Below are 24,544 nucleotides of genomic sequence, written 5' to 3' on the forward strand. Positions count from 1 at the left end.
TTCTGTGTCTCTTTCTTTTTTTTAAAGGCATCTCGACTTATTTTGACATGGCAGAAAAGTTTTGCATTCATCCCAGCATCCACTGTTGTGACAGCTGCATTTAATGAGTGCAAAATGATCAGAAAAACATCCTTTGCCTTGAGTTGCCAGTTGGTGACAGGGGAGAGGTGACACTGTAATCAGAGCACTGGAGTCCTGCACACATCTGGGGAGGTGGGGTGCTTGCACGTCTGGCCTGTACCAGGTGGCTCTGAGAGTGGCCTTGAAACCAAATAAGACCCTCAGACCCACATCCCTGGAACCCTTCCTCAAACAGAAGGACGAGGACTGGGCTGGCCCCCTCAGACTATTCAGTAAAAGGTTCATTCAAAGTCAAGCTCTTCTTAAAAATTCTACATAGCTTTCTTACTGAGAAAAGATTTTTCTAGCTAATCTAGCATACTGATAATTAACAAACTCGGGAGAAACTGAAAGAAATGAAAGGGAAAGCATGCTAAATAATTCATGTGTAAATGCTTAAATTTGTAAATAAAGGACTTCCATTAAATATTGATCATCGTGATAGATTGAATTATTTTTCAGCAAACATTCAAGCCTCATATCTTGACACATAAACATAGATCTCCATGGGTAGGGTTCGGGTTTGTACGAGTGCAGTTAACCTTGAGCTTGAGTCTTATTCTGCCAATGAAAAGGCAGATAACCAGGTGCCAATATGGAGCCTTGATCCTCAACCCACTACAAGCTTTTACTTGCACTTCAAAGACCCATAAGCCAAGGACTGGGAAAGCTTCATGAGGAAAAAATAAAAACAACACAGGAACCTGAATTCCCACCACGGGTGGAAAAGCCAGGCATGGGGTTATACTCAAAATCTCTGTGCTGGATCCGGTAGAGAGCTAGGGCTTATTGGTCAGTTGGTAAGTTCCAGTTTCAGTGACAGAGCCTCTCTTAAAAAAAGAAAAAATTAAGAAATGGTGAAGGAAGATGCCAGATGTCAATGTCTGGGCTCTACACACATGTATACATTTGCACATAAATCTACACGCATGAACATGTATACATATATACAACACCCATGTACACATACTAACTCTATACAAACACATACACCCATAAACGCACTCATACATACTCATACATACACACACAGTAACATTCACACATACACACACAATAACATACACGCACAGTAACACACACACACGCACGCACGCACACTTGCGCGCTTATAAGCCAGACAGCTCTGGGCACTCTGAGAAGCAAGTGAAACAGACCTGAGCTCAAACCTGCAGTGGAAAGCAGAGTTGTCCACACTGCGCATGTGCATTGCAGAGCAGAGCATCTTGGGAAGAAAGCTGCCTAGCTGAGCCCAACCTCCATCCGCCAGCCTCCAGCTGACCTGCCGCCCAGGAAACATGAGCATAGAAGATGCTTAATTGAAGTCCCTGAGATTTGGGGTTGTTTGTTATTCAGTATCATTGTGTTGTTTCATAAGCTTTTGATGGAGATCGCCAACAATGTGTGCTTGATTACGTGACAAAGAAATGATTCCAGCTGTGCTGAATGCCTCCTGCAGTTCTGTGGACACAGATTGAGGCTGCTGTTGACTGAATATGTGTCTCCTTGAAATTCATGTTAAAGCCCTAACTGCCAACAGGGCAGTTTCTGGTGGAGTGTTTAGGAAGCGATTAGGTCTTCCTACCATGTAAGGACAAAGGAAGCCAGCTGTTGACAAACCAGGAGGAGAGAGCCCTCACCAGGAACTTTGATCAGATGGTACCTTGATCTTGGTCTGCTCGGCCTGCAAACTCTTGAGAAACAAATTGTCCTGTGAACTTTCTGTTCTATGGTATATTTATAGCATCCTGAATGTATGGAGGGAACGCAGATGGGGCAAACGTGCCATTCAATCTATTGTATTTACAGAAAGCTGGGTAAATAACACCATTCTGAATTACACTCACTGCTTTTATAGCTCCATTCTGGAGCCATGAAATCACATGTAACACGGGGACTGGTATAAAACTTTAGTAAGACTTTCCAGCCAGCTCTGGGGTCCCCACTCTCTCCAATGACCTCACCTCTCACAGATGCTGAGACCAAAATGTCTGACAAAAACAACAGAAAGGAGGGACGGAGGGAGAGACAGACAGGTGGTCACCTCACAGCCTAACAGCTGCAAAGAAGTACCCCAGTGGGGACTGCATGGTGAAGTAACTTAGTCCATACTGCTATGAATACACTGGGAGCTGGGAAGGGCACAGGAAGTAAGGATCAGACTGAATCTTCAAAGGCCTCCTGCTAGTGATAGACTCCTGAGAGCCAGACCCCCACCTCCTAAACGTTCCACAGTTCCTAAGATCACCTCACCCAAGAGCTGGAGAACAGCATTCTAAACATAAGGCAGGTGAAAATCAACCCCCACCGGTGTGCAGCCCTCCCCCACACCTGTGTGAAGTCCTTCACACAGACACACAGACACACACACACACAGACACACACACACAGACACACACACACACACACACACCTGTGTGCAGCCCTTCCCCCTCCCACCTACATGCAGCTCTCCCCACCACGTGTGTGAAACCCTCCCCCATCTGTGTATAGCCCTTCCCCCCACTTATGTGAAGCCTTCCCCACACACACACACCTGTGTGCAGCTCTTCCCCCCTCCCTCTCACATGTATGCAGCCCCTCCCCCCATACCTGTATACAACCCCTCACCTTGAGTCTCATTCATTTCCACATGGCTCCAGCCCCAGTTTCTACCTTTCTTCAGTCCCAGAAAGACAACAAAAGCAGAGAGTCTCATGAGGCACCGTGACAATTAACTCTCGAGAGGAAAATCCTCTCGGTGTCTGAAAGCTTACTCTAAGTTGTATTTATTTAATTTATGCTCTACTGATGAATAATTAGGGCAGGAATTAATTTTGAAATGCAAATGTGCAGTGGGTCTCCCAGTTTTGTCTCGGGTACCCTCTGTCCTCACTTCTACTGCTGTTAGAGTCTTAATGGATTTAGTTAAGCAAAGGGATGAAATTATTTTTTCTAATGCTTTATTTACTTGATTGAGTCAGACTTTTTGTCAAATATTGACAACAAATGTTTGTTCGAGATCATATGCCACAGAATTTAATAGAAATAAAAACCTGAAGTACAGAGCTGTCATCTGCTTCATGTCGTGTGGGTGATCTATCCAAATGATGGTTGGTTGCCAGGAAGGTAGTTTGTAGTCATGAGCCTGTCTATAAGAACTGTTCATTTATTAATCAGCATAGAAAGTCCTTGTCATCTCTGAAAACGTTGCAGAAATAGCCTTTGAGTAAGCTTTCCAACTATAAAAACAAGCAAAACGGCCTTTCCCGTCTTCTCCCTCAAGTGCCGAGGAGTGGGAACACAGCTCAGAGTCTGGTGAACATCCCCTTCATGGCTGGTTCACTAGCCAGTGACTGACAGCTTGTGTAAAGCGGTACTGTATTCTATACCAGATTTACACTGTACAAATCTATACACCGTCTACAGGCAAAGTCAAGCCTGTTGTATTTTAGTCATGATACTACCTGGCCTCACCCCCAGTGTGTGCTCAGTGTTTCCTGCTTTCATGGAAAGCAGGACCCATGAAGACAAGCTCCTCGCCAGCCGAGGAGGATGAAATGTCTGTGTCCGTTAGTAGCAGGGAAGTGTTACATTAAAGAAGAAATGGAAGTCCGAAGGAGAGATGCCCTCTTCAGCGTAAGTATGGTAAAATTGGATTTAACGGGAACGGAAGACGCCAAAGCAGAGTTCAGGACTGGACCCTGTGTCCTGGGGGGGGGAGTCCATACAGGGATGCTCAGGATAGCACATGTGAGGTCCAGGAGCTACAAGCTACCCAGACAAGTCGAGAATGCCAAGGCACATCCTGGAATGTACCTCACGAAGGGAGAGGCAGCAACTGGGGTTGGGGCTGGGAACAAGAGCCAAGTAGGGGATGCTTTGACCGAGGTGAAGAATTTTCAACTTCTGTGTTTACCTAAGGAAAAGAGTTGTTTGCGTTGGACAGAATGCTGAAGCACCCCTTCTTTTCAAAGCACAATGTATAACTTGACTTAAGGATACTGCCGAAGCTCCACCCACTACCCTAGCGGAAGCCCTGGTCACTGTCAATGTGACACAACCTGGAGTCCTGTGAAAAGGGTTTGAGCCCAACAGTTGCCTTTGTCACATAGGTCTGTGGGCATGGCTGTGAGGAATCTGTCTTGATTGTGAATTGATGTACAAGGGTCACATCCACTGAGGTTACTAACTAAGCACGAACCTATAAGAATTCCAGCAAGAGCATTCATCCCGGGTCCTTCCTCCAGGTTCCTGACTTGAGTTCCTACCCTGACTTCCCCAGGTTGCTTTAGGTCAGTATTTTATCACAACAGCTGAATGAAGGTAGAGTAATACCAGTCACACAAGTCACTTGTAGAGATGGCTTTGTCCTGTTGTCTAATTATAAGACGTAAATCAGCATTCAGATCTGGATTCCTTGAGTTTCCCACAATTCTCCACTGGCTGATAATGGATATAGAGAAAGAAAAAAGTAAGAACAATGGTGGGTATCTATAACACCAGGCAGCATTCCTCCAGAGGATGGAGAGTTGGAGGCAAGGAAGGAAAGAAAGTGGGGCAAGAGGAAAAGAGGAGGAAAGGGTTTAGGAAAGGAAAATAACTTTCTCATAAGTACAGCCCTAAAGTCAATCCCCTGCAACCAAAGAAAAAGGGGGTTGGGGCTAGAGCGTCCGCTCCTCAGGAAATCCTCTCATTGCATTGGATGAGGACCTGAATTTAAATCTCCAGAACCCACATAAAAGCCCAGAGGAAAATCCCTGGAGAAGCTGGCTAGCCAGACTAAAACTCAGTGCTTCTTCTTCAAGGAGAGACCCTGCTTCCATATTCAAGAGAGACATCAACTGATGAAGTCACCCAGCATCAACCTCAGGTCTCCATTACACACACACACACACACACACACACACACACACACACACACACACACACACACGCACACACACACACACACACACGATGAGGTTTAAACTGTACCAAAACTATTTGTCTCTGTTTTCATCCAGATAAGGCAATATGTAATTCACCAAGAACTAATAAAAGATAGTAATGGAGACTGGGCTTTGCAGGGGCCAGGTTGGGGTGGGAGTATTGTTCTCTTTTGTTTCCTGGTCTTTTCTATTTTATTAGAGAAAAAAACTACACAATTAGTTGAAGCACATGTGCAGAATCCAGTCCCTGCCTTCTGCTGGTTGCAGGTTGAGGTCATCAGTAAGTGCTAACAGGCTACTTCTGTCTAATTGTGGATTCCTCTCATGTGGAGACAGACTTAGCAGCCCTGATGACAAGGATTTTTAAACAATGAGAAGGAAAGAGGGAGGAGAGAGAGAGAGAGAGAGAGAGAGAGAGAGAGAGAGAGAGAGAGAGAGAACACCGGAGTGACTATCCATTGTCTAGTCAACTGTTTGTGAAGGCTGATTCTTCTTCTCTGCAAAGATTGCTATCAGACATTCCAAGAGCTTCCTTTTCCAACCAAACTATCACCATGACACAGAAAGGCACCTGGCATCTGCATCCCAGAGGCCCAGCTTCCAGTGTTGGCATAGGATAAAAAAGTTATACCCAGTGTGAGAGAGACCAACCATCAACTGTGCCACCTCTGCCCTCTTCACCAACTTCTGGGATGGGTTTGCTACCCAGTGATTGGAGGATCTTACTGTGCTGGAGTTCATCACCAGTTCCGAGTTCAGACACTCAAAGAATATACGGATAGATTGTTCCTGAGGTACAACATCATCTCTGAAAAGAAACCAGCTGAAGAGTATCAGACAGGAACTGAAAGCCCATTTCTAGGGCCCTTTCTGTAGGCTAGGACTCTCCCAGCCAATTTTCTTTCTGACCCCCACAATTTTCAATGACAATGACATTTTGCACATTTTGAGTTCTCTGTTGTTTAGATAATGAAAGAAATTCACATGGTGTGAATTTGACCATGTTACATTAAGCTTGCTGTTTTCAGAATCCCCAGAGATGCCAAAACCTGAGGATGTTCAACTCCCTCGTATAAAATGACAAGAATTTCCACAGAACCACACATGTCCTCCAACATATCTTAGCTCATGTCTAGATTGCTGCTACCAAATAGATGCTGCACTGTGTTGCTTAAGGAGCAAACGTACAGTTTGCAGCCATCATACAGCACAGTCTACAGTGAGTCCTCTGCTGGTATGGAATCAAGGAGACAGAAAGCCAATAGTAGGAATAGTGTGGCTTTATTTTATGAGGTTTGCTACAATACACACACTACATTTCATGACTACTCTGAGATAAACAGTTGTTCTTCCAGTTTGAATCACATGGTACAATTTTTTTTGATCCTGGAAGTCTAAGTCGACCTTTCCCCACATGAATCACACACATCCATACCACAGCACACAGAGTTGACGCTGAAGATCCTGGACCTGTGTGAAATCAAACGAAACCCTTGCATGGGGTTTTCTGCTGCAAAGTACTTTGAGGGGGAGCAACCAAGTAAAAATGCTGCCAAGAGCTGCTCCCCGGGAATTCATGTTTGTTCTTCAACTGTAGCATCCTATTGCTGGGCTGTGGAACTAGAGGCCCTAGAGGCCCGCCCGGCAGAGGCCCTGCAGCTATGCCTGGAGAGCTCACTGAGAACCTAGTCAGACTCACACACAGGGCCTGGGTCTACCCACACTCGGCCTGTTAGCTTGACAGTCTCAGGAAAGATGGGAGCGTGGGTCCTCTGAGTTACTTTCTAGTCTCATCTTCACAAAGTGCACAGCTTTCACAGGCACCATCCACCACATACCATCTCCCGCTTGCTGACCAGGGTTCTGCTATCAGCAGCCTTGATTTAAAAAAAGAAAAATCCAATTGTCAATTTACACTGGAAGATTGGAAGGGTTGGTTTTTTTCTTTTGTTTTGTTTTTTTGACTGTTCTTCATGTCCCCACTCCCATGTCACCCCTTCATCTCACCTGAGGAATTGGATCACAATTATGAGAAAGAAGATAGCTTACACAAAGTACTTTATATTGGGCTTCCTTCCCTTACAACCCAATTCTTCCATGTTTGTTTCTGGGCAGAGCTCACCGTTTCTATTGTAAAGTATGACAAGTGACCATCAGCTTTAAACTTAGGCCTAACTTTCAAAAGCAGGTCCTACAGGTCCTAACACCTCTCAGGGTCATTCTGTTCCATAACCAAGTTCAGTGGAAAGAGCCTCACCCATTTCTTTTGGTTTTCTCTTGGTCCTAGTTTTCTTGTGAAACTTTGACATAACCCAGGATAGCCTTGCAGTCATGACCCTCTTTTCTCAGCTCAATGAGTGTTTGGGTGACAGGTGTGCACCACCATTTGCAGAAAGACTCACACCCTAAATTTTGTAGACTCTTGAACTCTCCAATTGCAATGGTAGCGTTTTGATGCCTGGGGTGTGGATTCAATGGCTGTGTTATAATATCATCTCCCTGTGCCATCTGCCTAAACTGTTTCATGGAGGAGGAAACAGCTCCATAGCGAGTTTGCTGGAAAGGCACAGGAGAGGTTACTCAGGGGTTTGAGAGGAGATTAAAAAGAACAAATAAGAGGAAGCAAAAGAGAAAGGGAGAAAGTTTTGTAAAAGAAAGGGTGGATGGTTATGAAAGAACGGAACTGCATCTTCTTGAGGCTAATGATGGTGGATATGAAAATTATTATATCACAACTTATAACACATTGATTAAAGAAGACGTAATCCAGTTTTACTAGATGCCAAATTTATCATCAAGGATGAATTCCAAGGATCTCTATCAGGATCCAGAAACTATAAAACAAATTCCAGAGCATTAGCAGAGTATCGGGCAAGAAGAATACCTGATTGCTCAATTTTCAATGTCACGAAGCAACCAACAAAATAAAAATAGATGCAAGCTATGCCCACATCATAAAGAAAACACAAGGCACACAGCCAACATGATTCTCAAGGAGAAAACAGTGAAATGTCCTCCTCTAAGAGAGGGAAGAGGGTTCTTGCCATCTTTATGAAACACCATGCTGCACTTCTACTCAGAGCAATTAAGCAAGAAAATTGCATTTAAGGTATTCAAGTTAAAAACGAGGAATGGAGTGTGTTGGTGTTTGTAGGCGACAGTTTCTTACACAATAAAAGTAACCTAAAATTCTACCACATTTCTATAGAGTATATCAATAAGCAGCCCTGAAACAGAAATTAAGAAACTAGTTCCATTTGCAATAACTTCAAAAGATAAGGTATTTGGGGATACTCGAAGCACAGAAATTTCTGCAAACTGATCTGCAAAAGCCATCAATGAAGGACACTAAACAAAAAGATAATTGGAAAGATACTTTGTGTCCATGGATTGGAAGACTTAATACATCAATAACATCCAGAGAAATCTACAGATTCAATGTAATACCTGTAAAAATCCAAGTGGCAATTGTTTAAAGAAATAGAAAAGAACTCACCCTAACACTCATACGGAATCACAAGGAACCCCCAAATGAACAAAATTCTTTCAGGGAAGGAAGAACAAAATTGATTCATGATTTCTGATGTCAAACTGCAAAAAATTAAAGCAATGTGCTTAGGAGAAGACACAAACCAGTGAAATAGGTTTCATTTCATGGAGATAGGATTTCATCATCCATACAGTTAAATGACCTTCCCTGTGCAGAGGCTCATTCAATGGGAAAAGGACTTTCTGTCCATTGGATGGTGGTAAGAAAACTGAATTTACCTTACACCATACAGAAGAAAATAACTGAAATGTATGCACACACACACACTTGTACCCATACACAAAAATGTATACACACATACATGCACACACCTCTGCACATACACACCTGCATACACCTGCTGGAACATACCCCTACACACACAATCTTCACACACACACACCTGACACACACACAGAGACACACACACAGAGACACACACACACCACAAACACACACAGAAAAGATGCTAAAGTTGGCTTAATTATAATATGACTATAAATGTAAATTAAAACCACAAGAAGACATCACTTCACAGCTACTAGGATGGTGATTACCAAAACTAGAAACATGAAAGGAAGGCAGAAAGCAGCTATGTTGACAGGAGCCCTTGAGAGAGTTGTTGAGATGGTAAAATGGAGACTCCTTCATGGAAAAACATATATAAGTTCCTCATAGAAACAGAATTTCCATGTGACACAGGATTCCACTTCTGGGTATACGTCCAGACTTCAAACCTCAGAGCAGTGTTCATTAGACAGCTGTGCATAACAACCAAGAGGAAGCGTCATCCCAAATATCCATCAAGAGATGTGTGTGCATAGACAGGGTGGCTCGTTCACCCGATGAAACATTGTGCAGTATTTTTAAATGTATGAAATCTTCAGGTCACTGTGCTAAGTGGAATAAGCAGTCACCAAAAGGCACTACTGTGGGATTCCAGTTACTTGAGGGATGTAGATTAGCCAATCCCTTAGGAACACAAAACACAATGGAGGCTACCAGAGGCTTTTAAAGGGGGAGGGGGGTTGGTCAGATATTTGAGTTGAAAAGTTCTGGAGGGCTTTCACAGACGGATATAAGTGCAGTTTACAATGTTGGATTATGTGAGCTTCAAAAGAGTTTAGTTTATGTGTGGTGTGTGTAATGTGTTAACCACAAGAAAATGCTAATCTTCAAATTCTCTTTTTTATATTTACTGCATGCATGCATGCGTGCATGCGTGTGTGCGTGTGTGCTTGTGTGTGTGTGTGTGTGTGTGTGTGTGTGTGTGTGTGTTGCACCTATGCCATAATGCAGATATAGAGATCAGAGGACAACTTTGTGGTGTTCTCTGCTTCCAACTTTAGATGGATTCTAGGGATTGAAATCATGTCACTACTTTACTCACTGTGTCATCTCACCAGTTTCAAATCTCTACTGTTCAAAGGGAGAAGACTGGAGCAGGGGAGGGTTCCTTTGTGGTAGCAAAAGGGGACCTAAGAATAAAGAAGATTTTTGAGGAGAAAGGAATCAGGAAGAAGTGTGTCTGCAATGAAAAAGCACAAAGATCAAACTAAGTTTGGAGGGAACATGTCCTGGCTGGGGACGTAGACAAGTGGAAGAATACTTTCTTAACATGGAGGTGCTAGCCTCAGTTTCTAGTACCAGATTTATCTGGGCTCCAAGCCCATTTTGGAGAGAAACTGATGGAGATGACCTGAGCGCGTCTTTCCCAGTATTTCAGCAAAATCAAGTAATGAATTTTCCCACAAAGCCTGAGCCTTGGCTTCCCTGAATCATGTGTCCCACTTGGAAAGAAAGCAAACCAGTGTGTTTAGCCAGAGCCCACACCAAAGCAAACCAAAGAGAGGCCTTGTCCAACCCATGGCAGATCTTGAACCTCTCATCTATCCAGCAGGCTGTTCCTCTGTGCACAGTTGTACTGTTGTAGGGGCGTCGTCTGTGGGACTTGGTACAAGTCTGCCCCAGGCACCCTCCAAGTGTCCTTTGCTCCTGACATGTTTCTGAAGTGTACAGATATCCCAGCATTTGAGGCTCAGTTCCCTTGCTTTTCTGTTAAGAGTTAGTAAACTGCTTGGTATGTGGTCTTTTTGTTCACGGCAGTAAGAAAACAGTTTGTGGGTTTGTGGAAGAGAAGACCAACCCTAAAATAACTGAGGAAGCCATGGAGTCCTTCCAGCACTTGGTCAGCCATGGCCAAATCCACATGCACACCAAAAAACACTCACAATAAGGACAAACACAAGAGAAGAGAAAGTAAAGAGCACAGAGCATGGAAGAAAAAGCAATAGAAAAACATCCCCGGTCATTTGCAGCCATATCATGTTCCCTGAGCTTCACAGGAGCCCACGGAGACAGCTGAATAATGGCAGAAGATTGTATGAAAGGACCCCTAGCCCATGAGGAGGGACAAAGCGTTCCATGTCCAGCCCTAGTCTACCAGTCACCAAAGGACCCACACGTGATACAGGGGGATCATGAGAGCACAAAACAATACAGTAAATTTTGTACGGGGCTGGGGTATGGATGCAGCCTCAGCTGGTGTTAGATGTTCCAGAAGTCTTACACTATCATGCACATACACATGTAGGCACCACACATGTACTCATGCACACACACACACACACACACACACACACACACACAGAGAGAGAGAGAGAGAGAGAGAGAGAATATGACACAGCATAACCTCAAAGCTATTGCTATAACCACGATACTTTCAGCTAATAAAAATAAGCAATGTTTTATTATTATTTAATTAATTAAACTGTCATTATGTTATTTCCATCACAATCTCTCTTCCCTGTAGCCCCCTCCGGCTCTCTCTCAAATCCAGGGTCTTTTGCAGTCGATATTGTTACACATATGTAAGTAGATATATTAATGCAACCTGCTGAGCTTGTGTAGACCTGCCCTATGTATACGTTTTAAGGGCCAACTGCTTGGTATTGGATAGCCATTAGGGTTCTCGTCCCTGGGGGTCAACAAATCTTCCTTTTTCAGCAGTTGTTAATTGCCCAGAGCTCTTCATCTAGGGTTGGGGCCTCATGAGATTTCCCCCATCCACATTAGCATGTCACCTGGTCTTGTCATTGTTCAGATCTTGTTTAAGCAGTCACGTTGTTAAGGTTTCATAGTGTAGCTTCTAGAAAACACAATCTGAAGCAAGCATTCTTAAAGGTGTGCAGTGTCTATTGCTCTCACCAAAATGCCAATGAGGTAGATTTATGTGTACCTTAGAGATACATAAAATCTTACCATTTTTCAGAATATGTAAGTTCATGCGGCATATATGTGTGTATGTATGTCTGTTTGCATGTGTGTGCATGTGTGTTCATGTATGTCCATGTGTACATGTGTGTGGAGGTGCAGAGTTGAGATAGGATATCTTTCTAAAATTCTCCCTACACCATTTTTCTAAATCAAGATCCCTCACAGAACCCAGAGCTTGACAATTCTGCCTCATCTTTCTATCAAGCTTCCACAGAGGACAGGGGTGGGGGGTCACTGTCTCTGTCTCCTAAGTGCTGGAATTACAGCTGCCCTTCACACCTGCCCTTCTATGGTTTCTTGGAATCCAAATTCCAGTCATCATACTTGAGTGGCAAGTGTTTTTACCCATTAAGTCAGAGCAAATGGTTCCTAAGTAGAAGGGGAAGACAAACATAATAGCAAGACTGGTGAAAAGCAGGAGAGAGTCCACAATGGACATCAGCATGGACATATTCAATGCATTAGCAGGAGCTTCCTAGAATCCATTGTCTGGAAATACCAAAGTTTAATGGTGAGACTCACTGATGGGCATTGAGACGGTGTCCAAACTCACAGTACAGCAAGGAACAACTTTAATCCTGATTCTAAAAGTCAGGTGTCCATGATGTAGATGTGGAGTCAGAAAGCATGTATGTTTCAAAATATGATCTCCTCTAAACCACTGAACTCATCATCTGAAAGAGGCCCTTCCTCTACTAATTCACACCAAGGCTCCAACACCAAGTGGATAATCCCCACAACCTTTACATAGATAATCTGTAGGGTTTGCACCCACCACAATATGTTTATGGACAGTGGCATTTGCTGTGTTGTCCACAGTTTATTCATTACCCTCTGATCTAAGTTGAAATGTTTAGATTCACATTCATTTGTAAGAATTAGATTTACTGTTGAACACATTAACTCACCAGGCTTTGTTCAAGCCTTTTAACATTTCATATGGAATTTTTCCCTTGAAAGTTTTACATTTGAGGGCATTATACTGAATGTTAGTGTCTTGGGGTTTCTCTTGCTACAATGAAACACCATGAGCAAAAACCAAGTTGGGAAGGTGAGGGTTCATTTAGCTTATACTTCCACTTTGCTGTTCATCATCAAAGGAAGTCAGGACAGAAATTCAAGGAGGAACCTGGAAATAGGGGCTGATGCAGAGGCCATGAAGGAGTGCTGCTTACTGGATTGCTCACCATGGTTTGCTCAGTATGCTTTCTTATAGAACACAGAACCACCAGCCCAGAGATGGTACCACCCATCATAGCCTGGGCCCTCCCACATTGATCACTAATTAAGAAAATACCTTATAACTGGATCTTATGGAGGTATTTTCTCAATTGGGGTTCCTTGCTCTCTGATGATTCTAGCTTGTATCAAGTTAACATAAAACCAGACAGTACAATTAGCCACCAATTAAATTTTTGCTTCATGTTCTGTTCCCTGTCAATCTCAAAGAATCTTATTACAAGATTTTCTATGTAATGTTTTCTGCTGGATTCCTTTGCACATCCTTACGTTCTTCTGGAATTTAGAGTAAGAAGCAGATCCAGCCTCTTCTTCTGTGTAGCTGGTGTCAAAGTTCTACCAAGAACTTTCTTCAAGTCCCTGGTTATAGTTCTGTCCCTTCCTGTCTTCGTGGTCATCTCAGTGCCCCATCTGCTGCTACACCAGCACCACTTATGTCTGTGACTGTAGCTCCATGGCAGGCTGTACCACCCCACAGGGCAGGTGCTCCCCAGTAACTCAAGCTTTTTCAAAGTTTGTGTAATCTTTCCTTTATATTCATTAGCCCAGATGAGCCTTTAAATCAGATCATAATTTTCAAAATCAAACCGACTGAGACTAGACTTTCTATGTGCAGTGCTGAGAATAACATTCCCCATACATGCTATCAAAGACAGGAATTAACAAATACTCTCTGTCTAAGACCAGACAGTGAATATTTTGGTATTTGCAAGCTGTATATTCTCTCTGTGTTCCAAGCATGGAAGGCTGCCAGCAGCATGCGTTAATTGCCTTATTGAGTATAAAATAATGATCATGTTCAAGAAAAGCTTAAGAAAATAATGAGAAAAAAGTGGAATATTACTTTTCCATAAAAAGAAGTGGAGTACAGAGACAAGCTTGAAAATAATACATGAAGTAGGAAAATTGCATATGAAAGGCCATGTTAAAATATGTGAATTAAAATATTTGAAATATCCAGAAGAAATCAATTCAGAAGATGTGAGGCAGAATGGTGTTGGCCAAGAGATAAGAGGAGGAAGAAGTAACTATTTTACAAATAAGGTCCTTTGGCCAGGCAATGGTGGTACGTGCCTTTAGTCCCAGCAGAAGGCAGAAGCAGGAGGATCTCTGTGAGTTCAAGGCCTCTGATTTAATCCCAGCATGACAAAAATTAAATAAGCAGGCAAATGCCAGGGTGAATGAGTCAGGGTAGACTACGCCGAGTACCCCCCTTCGCTCCAAAAGACTTGAGGGATCAACCCACAAGTTAGTTCTCGTTTATCTAACAATACAACTCAAGTCAGAAGAACAGTTTCTCCCATAAATCTTTCTACTGGGGAACTGACTCCAACCTCCTCTTTGACTAGCTAATTTCAAACCTTAAGGTGTGTTTTGTTTAAAAAAGCAGAAAAACATTCAGAAGGTCTGCATGGGACCTGAAGTTGTACTTACTTGGCAAGAAGAATCCAGTACTGATGGCTCTGGTCTGAGGACTCAGGGACTCTGCAGTCTGAGGGTTCTTCAGGGATGGTCTGGAGAGGATATTATTGCCAGGTACAGGGGAATGGAAGGAGGAGGTGCAGCTGTTGTTCTCTGAAGCACAGCCTTCGGATGGTGACATTTCCCTCTGTATTCCCTCTGCCCGTCTTCACAGACTCATCCAACAGCAAGAGATACTGAGCAGCTGGCCAGTGTGGCTCCATTATGGGGAGGAAGAACTAATTGGGGTGCACAGAGTATTTTCAGTGCAGCTGCCTCTCGGCATCCAAAAGGGTTGATTTTAAAACCACCACCACACCTCCCCCTGTGGATAGAAAAACCCAAACATGTTCAAGCGCCTCACATGAAACGGCACTGAACAGAACCTCCACACATCCTCCTGAATACACGAGTCACGTCTAAATGACTTCCAGTGCTCAGTACAAGTAAACCCTGTGCAAATGATGGATGTGACATTTTACCGAAGGGAAGGTGATATGGGAAAGTCTGTTACCTAGGGGACAGTGGTGTGGGAAAGTCTACATGTGTTTTACACAAAGTTTTTCTTTTTTTCAAGTATTTTCAATGCCTGGCTATTGAGTCAATGGTTATAGAGCCCATGTATACAGAAGGCTGACCACACATTAAAAGGTGAGACAACTGGATTACTTGTATGTCCTATACAAAGTATGACCTTTTCGGAGTTCCAAGATCCTAAGGAACTGCAAATTAGAACTCTTTCTACATAAAAAAATCAAAATAAAAATTACATGGTCACAATACATATTATACTCAATGAAGGGCTTTAGAAGATTTTGTTGTTTTGTTAGACTTGTTTATAAAGAAAATTTGGTTTAAGTAAGGCAAGGCAAGTTGATCCATATGTAAGGATTTTTAATGCATAGTTTCAAGAAAATACCCAAAAATAAGTAAATGGCAATTGAGTACCAGGGAAGAAATTGAAGAATTGATACAAGATTTCCATGGGTGGAACCCAGAGGATACCAGACAAACAGTTTAGTGCTCCCTGGGTGGGTAAGTAAGAATGTTCCTTCAACAACAAAGAGAATTTCTATTCAAATAGTAAGAGACCATGATCAGCAAAGGTGTCTAGACTGCACAAAGGAAGCAAGGACGGTTTCATCCAAAGATGGTGCTTCCAAAAGTGTATAACCACATGCAACCATGTACAGAATTCTGCCTTGCTTCATACATAACTGACATAGATCTCATTCTTGGCTTTGACCAAAAGCAGTGAGAGAAAAAAAATAGGCAAGTGGAACCACATCACACAAAAATTCATCATAGAAAAGACCAGCAAGAAAACGTTCTGCACACCAAAGGGACAGTATGTAGACTGGTTGAAAAAAATACTTTCAAGGCATATTTTTTTTTAGTCATAAATTATTACGAAGAACATTAAACTTACAACATAGTAACAATAACAAGGGCTAGGCATGTAGCTCTGATGGTAGAGCATTGCCTGGAAATTCAGAAACCCTGGATTCTGTCACCAACACTACACAAATGCAAGCATGGTGGCACATGCTACATGGGAGGTACAGGTGGGGAATCAGAAGCTCAAGGTCATCTTCAATTATATAATAAATTTGGGGCCAATTATATAATAAGATTGAGGCTACACGACACCATGTCTAAAATAATAGAAGGAGGAGGAGGAGGAGGAGGAGGAGGAGGAGGAGGAGGAGGAGGAGGGGGGGGAGGAGGAGGAGGAGGAGGAGGAGGAGGAGAACTATTGAGAAACAAGCAAGAACCTTGAGTTGATAGTTCCCTCTATACAGATGACCAATGAACACAGGAAAAGATACTCAAATCCGTTAGTCATCAGAGAGATGCAAATCAAAACTACATCCCCACAACCAGGATGACCCTGTGAAGGAAAAAGAAAGCAGACGGACAAGATGTGAAGAAACTAATGGTAGGACTGTGAAATAGTGTGGCGCCCTCATGAAACCAGAAGGCGACTACTCAAAAGATTCAAACATGAACGATTGTAGGCCCTGCCTCTTACAGGTGCACACGCAAGAGCTAGAACAGTGATCTTAAAGAGACAGCTCATTCCCATGATCAATGAATATTCCTTTCAAGAGCCTGGGAATAGAAGCCACCGATGTCAGAAGATGAATGAACAGGACAGTCAGATAGCTGTGATGGAACAGTGCACAGACTTTAGATGGAAGAAGCGCTTAGTGCATGGTGTAACATGGATTAGCCTTGAAAATATTACACTGTGTTTAAGAAACAAAGGTATAAAAATCATACACTGGAAAAAATAAAAATAAAAAGGCCAGGCTAGTCAACAAATGGTGCTCGGGGAACCAGGCAGCCTCACCTGTGAACAACGCAACAATGGCCAAGATTAATGCTCGGGACCTGCGCAGCAAGAAGAAGGAGGAGCTGTTGAAACAACTGGACAACCTGAAGGTGGAACTGTCCCAGCTTCATGTCGTCGCCAAAGTGACAGGCGGCGCCGCATCCAAGCTCTCCAAGATGAGTCATACGCAAATCCATCGCCCTCGTCCTCACTGTCATTAATCAGACTCAAAAGGAAAATCTCAGGAAATCTACAAGGGAGCGAAGTACAAGCCCCTAGACCTGCTACCCAAGAAGACGAGAGCCATGCGCCGCTGGCTCACCAAGCAGGAAGAGACGCTGAAGACCAAGACGCAGCAGTGGAAGGAGCGCTGTACCCACTGCGCAAGTACGCAGTCAAGGCCTGAGACAACGGCAATAAAGTGCAAAACTGACCTAAAAATAAAAAATAAAAATAAAAATAAAAATAAAAAATAGTGCTGGCAAAATGGGGCATTTACCTATAGAAGACTAAAAACAAATCTACATCTCTCACCCCACATAAAAGTCAATTCAAAGTGAATCGAAGTCCTTAATTTTAAAACCCAAACTTCTAGAACTTTTAAAGGAAAGCATGAAGAATACACTTCAAGAAATAGGTATGGCGGCCTGGGGAGATGGCTCAGTGGTTAAGAGCACTGACTGCTCTTCCAGAGGTCCTGAGTTCAAATCCCAGCAACCACATGGTGGCTCACAACCATCTGTAATGGGATCTGATGCCCTCTTCTGGTGTGTCTGAGGACAGCGACAGTGTTCTTATATAAATAAAATAAATAAATCTTAAAAAGAAAAAAGAAAGAAAGAGGTATGGCAAGAACATTCTGGCAAGATACTGACAGCACAGGACAAAGCCTGAAGAATTAACAACTGGATGGATAAGAAGTGTTAAGCTTTCCCCACATCAAAGGATGCCCTCAGGAATGCAAACAGCCCACAAAATGGGAGAAAACATTTGCCAGTCAGGCAGTTAATATCCAGAATGTTAAAATACTTTTAAAATGTCCACAACTTATAAAAATCCCAGCAAAATTAAGCACCAAAAAGTTAATGGGTTATTGAAATATTGAAATGAATATAATAGTTCTCAAAACGAGAAGCATGGGCTTGGTGGTGCATGACTTGGTCCTCAGGAAGCAGAGCCAGGTGGATCTTTGCGAGTCTGAGACCAGCCTGGTCTACGTAGTGATTGCTAGACTAGCCCGAGTTGCGTAGTGAGACCATGTGAGAGCAAATGAGAGAGGAAACATAAAGAGCCACTAAATATTTTTACAAGTGTCCAACATCCTTAGCCATCAAGGAAATGCAAATTTAAATGACTTTGACATTCTATCTCTTCCTAAGGAAGAGGTTGTCAGCAAGAGAGTTGACAACAACAAATTTTCAAGGATGTGGAGAAAGAGGGTCCCTTTCTCACCACAGGTGGGAGGGGGAAGGAAAACAGATACAGCCATTATGAAAATCAGAAGGAAAGTTTCTCATAAAATTAAAAATAGAAGTAACTTAGAGCACAGCTCTACTGTTTCTGGGCAAACACCCAAAGGACTCAATGCTCTATCACAAAGATACCTGCACAGCCATGTTCATCGCTGCTCAATTCGTAACAATGAAGAACTGGAGCCAGCCTAGACACCCAGCCATGAATGAATGAATAATATGGTGCACGTATGCGATGGAAATTTATTCAGCTCTAAGAAAAAAATGAATGGATAGACTCTGACAGGACTATATTAAGGGAGGTAGCTCGGTCTTGGAAAGGAAGAAATTGACATGGTCTCTCTCACATGCTGAACCTAGCTTACAATATTTATATTTATGTGGGTGTGAGTATACGTATAGACTATGAAACTAGAGGGGGGAAAAAGACCACTGTAGAGGGAAAATGAGATATCGATCAAGGAGCTGGAGGGGCAAAACAACACGTGTTACAGAGAAGAGACTGGACCAGAAGGTGCAGAAGGTGAATATGGGAAGAGCTTTGCGATGGCATTTCAAAATAATAATAATGTGTATGCTGATTAAGCTATTAAAAAATAGGGGTTGGGGAATTTAGCTCAGTGGTAGAGTGCTTGCCTAGCAAACGCAAGGCCCTGGGTTCGGTCCCCAGCTCTGAAAAAAAGAAACAAAAATTAAAAAAATAAGTGTCTTGAGCTCACAGTTTGGGAGGGCAGGAATCTAGACATCCCTGTGACAGTCCCAGTGAGAGTCCTCCCTGCTGATCAGCTCTTGGAGGAAAGTAGAGAGTAGAAGCCTTTTCATGGAGAAGGACGCTCCATGACGAGTCGGAGGGAGGAGGGCACTTGCACTTTTACCACAACAAGGCCCCCATTAAAACTAATCCTTTCTGAAGACCTGAAAATCTCTGTCTTAGGTTTCCCATGGCTATGATAAAATGCTATGACCACAACCCACTTGGAGAAAAGAGAGTTTATTACCTCTTCAGTTTACAGTCCGTCCTCCAGTAGAGTATGGCGGGAACTCTATGAACTGGAGTCAGGAGCAAATGCTGAGCCCACAGAGCAGTGGTCCTCAACTCTCCTAATGCCAAGACTCTTCAATGCAGTTCCTCATGTTCTGGAGACCCCCACCATGTAATTATTTTTGTCTCTTTATAACTATAATGTTGCAATGGTTATAAATTATAAGTATCTGACCTCTAGGATATCTGATGGTCACCCCTGTGAAAGGGTCACCCAACCCTGGGATGTCAGGACCCACAGAAAGAGAACCACTGTCACAGAGAAGTGCTGCTTACTAGATTGCTCTCTATAGCTTGCACAGTTTGCTTTCTTATACAGCACAGGAGCACCTGCTCAAGGTTGGAGTTGCCCACAATGGGCTGCACTCTCCCAAATTAATCATCAGTCATGAAAATACACCACAGGCCTTCTCGCAGTCTGACCCAGTAAGGGGGTTTTCTCAAGTGAGGGTTCCTCTTATCGAATCTTTCTGGTTTGTGTCAAGCTGACATAAAACTAGCCAGCACAATCCTTTATTAGGCCACACCCAAAAGGGTTCCACCACCTCCCAACTTTACCCTAGTGAGAAGATCCTTATAAACTGAGTCAAAACCACAGCCTGACTCCCAAGACCTGCTACACGGCAGATTCACTCGAAAGTCTTCTTGAGAATTCTAACGCCAGGCTTCTAGATATTCGAACGGCATCACTGGGTACGCTCAGTCCATGCTGCTACTGTAACAAATCATCAGAGGTGGCCCACCTTAAGAAAGAGAAATTCGGGAGGGGTCTCATGTGCCAAGGTATCATACTATGGGCAGAGTAATAGGGAGATGTTCAACTTGTAGCTGAGTGTAAAGAAAGCAAGGGAGAAATTGTGATCCCAAAATGTCCTGCCAGGACATAGCTCCAAAGATCAAAAGGCCACTCGAAAGTAGCATTACATCTGGGGACCAGTTCTAACACATGAGCGTCAAGGGAAGACTTAGTCAAACTGCAGCAGTCAATGTAAAGTCAACGTTAAAATGCAGCCAAGGTAGGGAGTTACACAAGAGACTTCTTCCTTAGGATACGAAGTCTGTTGGAAAGCATCCAGAGTCGAACCCTGTCTGCACACAGGGATCCTAAAGTACATTCAGTAGGCACTACAAAAGCTGCCCCGAGCCCAGATGCAGCCTGGACACAAGGACTTTGGAAAACTCCCCAGGTTGCCTTCAGTGCTTCCAAGCCAAGCACCCTGAACTAAACACTGTACCCCCAAACATGACTGTAATCAGAATTGCCTGGAGCCTTTTAAAGGGGAGAAAGTGAAAGAGAGAAGGAGAAGAATTTGGGGGAGTAGATTCAGGATGTCGTCCTGGACCTGCTGACTCAGCAAAAGTGGCAGGGGCTCCACACTGTGAGGCCGTAGCGCCAAACACCAGCTCCGTGTGGGGCTCAGGGAGCTGAGAGAGGCCCGTGTTATTCTTATTAGTAAGGACTAGAGAGCCCCCACATTAAAAATATTTAGCACAGAAAACAAGCATCTCTGAGAGAGAGGAGGGGAAGAGGAGGGGAAAGAGAACAAGGACTCTGTTCATACAGCAAGAGCGAGTGTTAGGAAAGATGCTTAAGGCACGGCTTCTGGACTCCAAAGTACAGCAAGGTCAAACCTCAAGGTCAAACTGCACAAAGCGTTTCCCAAAGAACCACCCTTTTGAAATGAGTTGGAAGGATATATATTTTCTTTTCCTTTTTTAAAAAAAAAATGATTATATTCATTCTTTGAGATTTTGCATTTGATAGTATCCACCCACAAAGCATTTGATAATATTCGCCCACTCCCCCAACTCTACCCTTATTCCCCTTCCCTCACGTCTTATTTGTTTCTTTTTAATCCTTGAAGATCAATTTGTACTGCCAAATATTCTCGGCTGTGTGGTCTTCCACTGGAGAGTGGTTGATTTGCCTTGGGGATACTGTTAAGTTGAAATGCCTCTCCCTCTCCCTGTGACCGACATTCCTAACTGCAGAGCGGGGAGCATTTGCCTGGCTGTTATCTACTCCCTAAGTCCACGTCAGGGAAGGGTCCTGCACTGAGCTCTTCCACCAGGCTTCCAGGTCTGGAACCAAAGTCACATGGTAAGGACTCAAACTGGCATTTGCCCAGAATATTTTGTCAACTGAAATAAGAATCAATAAGAGTCTTAGAGTGAAGAGTAGGCACAGAGGAGCTCAGACTGGAAGCCTAGGAGGGGACAAGAGCCAGCACCCGGGGCCAGAAGCAGCAGGACAAACTCCCTACCCTGTGGCTCCCTAAGTCTCTGATTTAACATCCCCGATGACCCAGAACACAGTGACATGTCACGAGAGCCAGATGCATCCAGAAGCTCCCTAGTTCTCCCTCCTGGGAGAGGATAGAGCTGACTGGGCACTGCTTTGTTCTCCGAGAGTAGCTTTGACCCCTTCAGGCACAGCCAAGCTATGCTCTCTGAATATGGCTGGGCTCCAACCCCAATAAACGAATCGGACCAACCAAGAATCTCACTTTTCTCACAGTCTGATGCCTTCCCACTTCTTGCAAGCCTGGATCTATAACCTGAGATCTGTGGCCCTGCCCAAAGGGATCCAGGGCATGCATGGTGACAGGCTCCAGGGTTGTTCAGTCACATGGAATTCAGATGATGGTTTGTGTAGAAGTGTTAGCAAGAACTCCACAGACAGGGTCTGGGGTGCCCGTCTGCCTCAACAATGCAATGACTGTTGGTGAGTGTGTGTGTGTGTGTGTGTGTGTGTGTGTCTGTGTGTGTGTGTGTGTGTGTGTGTGTGTGAGAGAGAGAGAGAGAGAGAGAGAGAGAGAGAGAGAGAGATTGCATGAGAGTGCACATGCATACCATTTAACTGCCTATCTTACATGTGAGTGTTCTTATGGTTTTATACCCCCAAATCTTCACCAGAAATGGGGGGATTGAAAACTTAGGATAGCCTGGGCTATCTAAGAATCAAAACAACCTAGGAAGATGATTTAGGGTACCACTACCCCTGTGACCCTCCACATAGCTTTCATTAGTGAACCCCTAAAGACAGAAACACCTGATGAGGAGGTTTGCCCCCTGGTTAGATCACTGCTGGGAAGCAGTGTTCTTTCTGTGGCTTTTGCATGAACGACAGCATAGAGAGCTGAGACTAACCACCTGGAGGAGCCCACCCACCAAAGAACTCCTGTGAGTCTAACCGGGCCCACAAAGATTGTCAGGGAAGCTGACAGCTCCTATCCTATGCACTTCTCTCACTTTAAGAATTCCACTCTGTTCTGCTTTAAAATTCAAACTCAGATCAACTTGAAAGAGTCCCTCCCTCAAACCAGCACATCTTACCACAAACCTGAGACATTAAAACAATTCTCTTTCTACATATCTGTTACACCTCGGGTAAGATCCGAATGCAGCTTTCTGATCGTGGACTGGCAGATCTGGGCCAGGAGTGTATGGTGGGCCAGTTATTTCCTTTTTCTTCTTATCTCAGGAATAAATAATCAGTTTGAGAGAACCAGTAGAAGGAGTTAAGAGCAAGCGTGAGGATTTTCCGGGGGTTCTTAAGAATCTTGCCTTGATTGTTTTCTTGTTTTTCTGATCATCTTAAAAGGTGGCAGGAAATGCTACCACTCTCAGGTGTGTGATTGGAAGGGTTTCACTCTGTCAAAGCTGCCCTCTGCCTCCCTTCTCCCTCCCCTTCCCCTCCACTCCCTTTCCACTCCCCTTCTCCTCCCCCTTCACTCCCCTTCCCCTCCCTCCCCCATCTTCCTTCTCCCCTCCCCCAGAAAAATCACAAAGAAAAATGATCTGACAAGTTAACAAATTTTTAGACTGTTCCCAGTTGAGAGATGGGATAGCCAAAGGCAGAAATATTTTGTTTCCGGTTAAATTCTCATAAAAAGGACCCAGCAAATTTTCTGACGTGAAAACAAAGCGTCTTTCCATTTTTTTTTTAAACCTTTCCTCAAATGTCAAAATTTTGGAATGCCACCTCACTCTATGCATACCGGCTGGCTGCAGCAACTTAAACAGGAAGGGTCTCTCAGCTCCGTGAACTAGTGTTTCCACTAAAGCTTTGTTAGCTAATCTAACAGCAATGACTTTCCAATAGACATGCCCGGAATCATTGATCACTGTGTCCTCTTCTTGTTTGCATTGGAACACTGTTCAATTTACACCAATTAAAGAATGCTTGGCTTGGATATTGAAGAATAATTAAGGCATGCAAATTCCCCAAAGGCTTCTAAAAATGACATCTGACTGGAATGTTGATCAGGGCATGAAAGCAGCATTAGTATTTAAATAGTCTGACTGATATACAAAATCATTACAGCATCTCCTCAGGAAGAGTGACATTGGGTCAATGTAGGTACTTGCCTGGCCGCCCTAAACAAATTTGACAAGTCTAATTTTAAGTAATTGCTCAGAGTTTAGTGGCAGGCTCTGTCCCCATAAGGGCAGCTGTCTAGACCACATCTTGTAATTGAGCTGTGTCTTTAAACTATATGCATCAGCCCAGTGTGCCTGTGCACTCGCAGGGAAGGTCAAGGGCTGGTGACATAGTGTATCCTCTTCAAATTTCACAGGAGGACTTCACGGTCCCTGCTGGACAACCTTGTTCTGTCTCATCCACTCTAGGAAAAATTGAGTCGTCTAGCCAGATGGGGCTCCAGAGTTCCCAGAGAAGCCATCACACAGTGTAATTCTGGGCCATCAGCAGCTCTGAGGGCTGGTTAGACATGCAGGGTCTTCAACCCTGCCTGGTCCTTCTACATCGGCAGCTCTGGGCTGAGACCCTGCAAGAGTGACAAGAAAGCACTTGCCACATCTCTGAAACCTTTCTGTGTTTAGCAGTCACTGAAGTAAACCCACAGATCTTCCTTCTCTGTGGTGACATTGGGGACCCAGCAGAGTTGGCCATTTGCCCAACTGAGGGCACAAAGTTCAGATGAAAGTGAACACGGGAGTTAATGGTTCCTTTTATTTTCTTCAAGTTGGTAAAACTTTAATTTATGCTCTGTGTGTGCATGTGTGTGTGTGTGTGTGTGTGTGTGTGTGTGTGGTGTATGTTACATGAATGTGAGCGTGACCGCAGGTGTGCCCATATACACACATGGAGTCAGAGCACGACGTCTGGTATCACTCGTGTGGCTCTCCACCTTACTG

At 43.7% G+C, this 24,544-nt stretch overlaps 1 pseudogene; it reads left to right on the forward strand.

The window, feature by feature from the left end:
• The first annotated feature begins 16,905 nt into the window (after window positions 1-16,905).
• LOC116898156 lies at window positions 16,906-17,276 on the forward strand (annotated as a pseudogene).
• The last annotated feature ends 7,268 nt before the right edge of the window (window positions 17,277-24,544 follow it).

Source organism: Rattus rattus, chromosome 4, assembly GCF_011064425.1.
Source record: "Rattus rattus isolate New Zealand chromosome 4, Rrattus_CSIRO_v1, whole genome shotgun sequence".
NCBI lineage: Eukaryota > Metazoa > Chordata > Mammalia > Rodentia > Muridae > Rattus > Rattus rattus.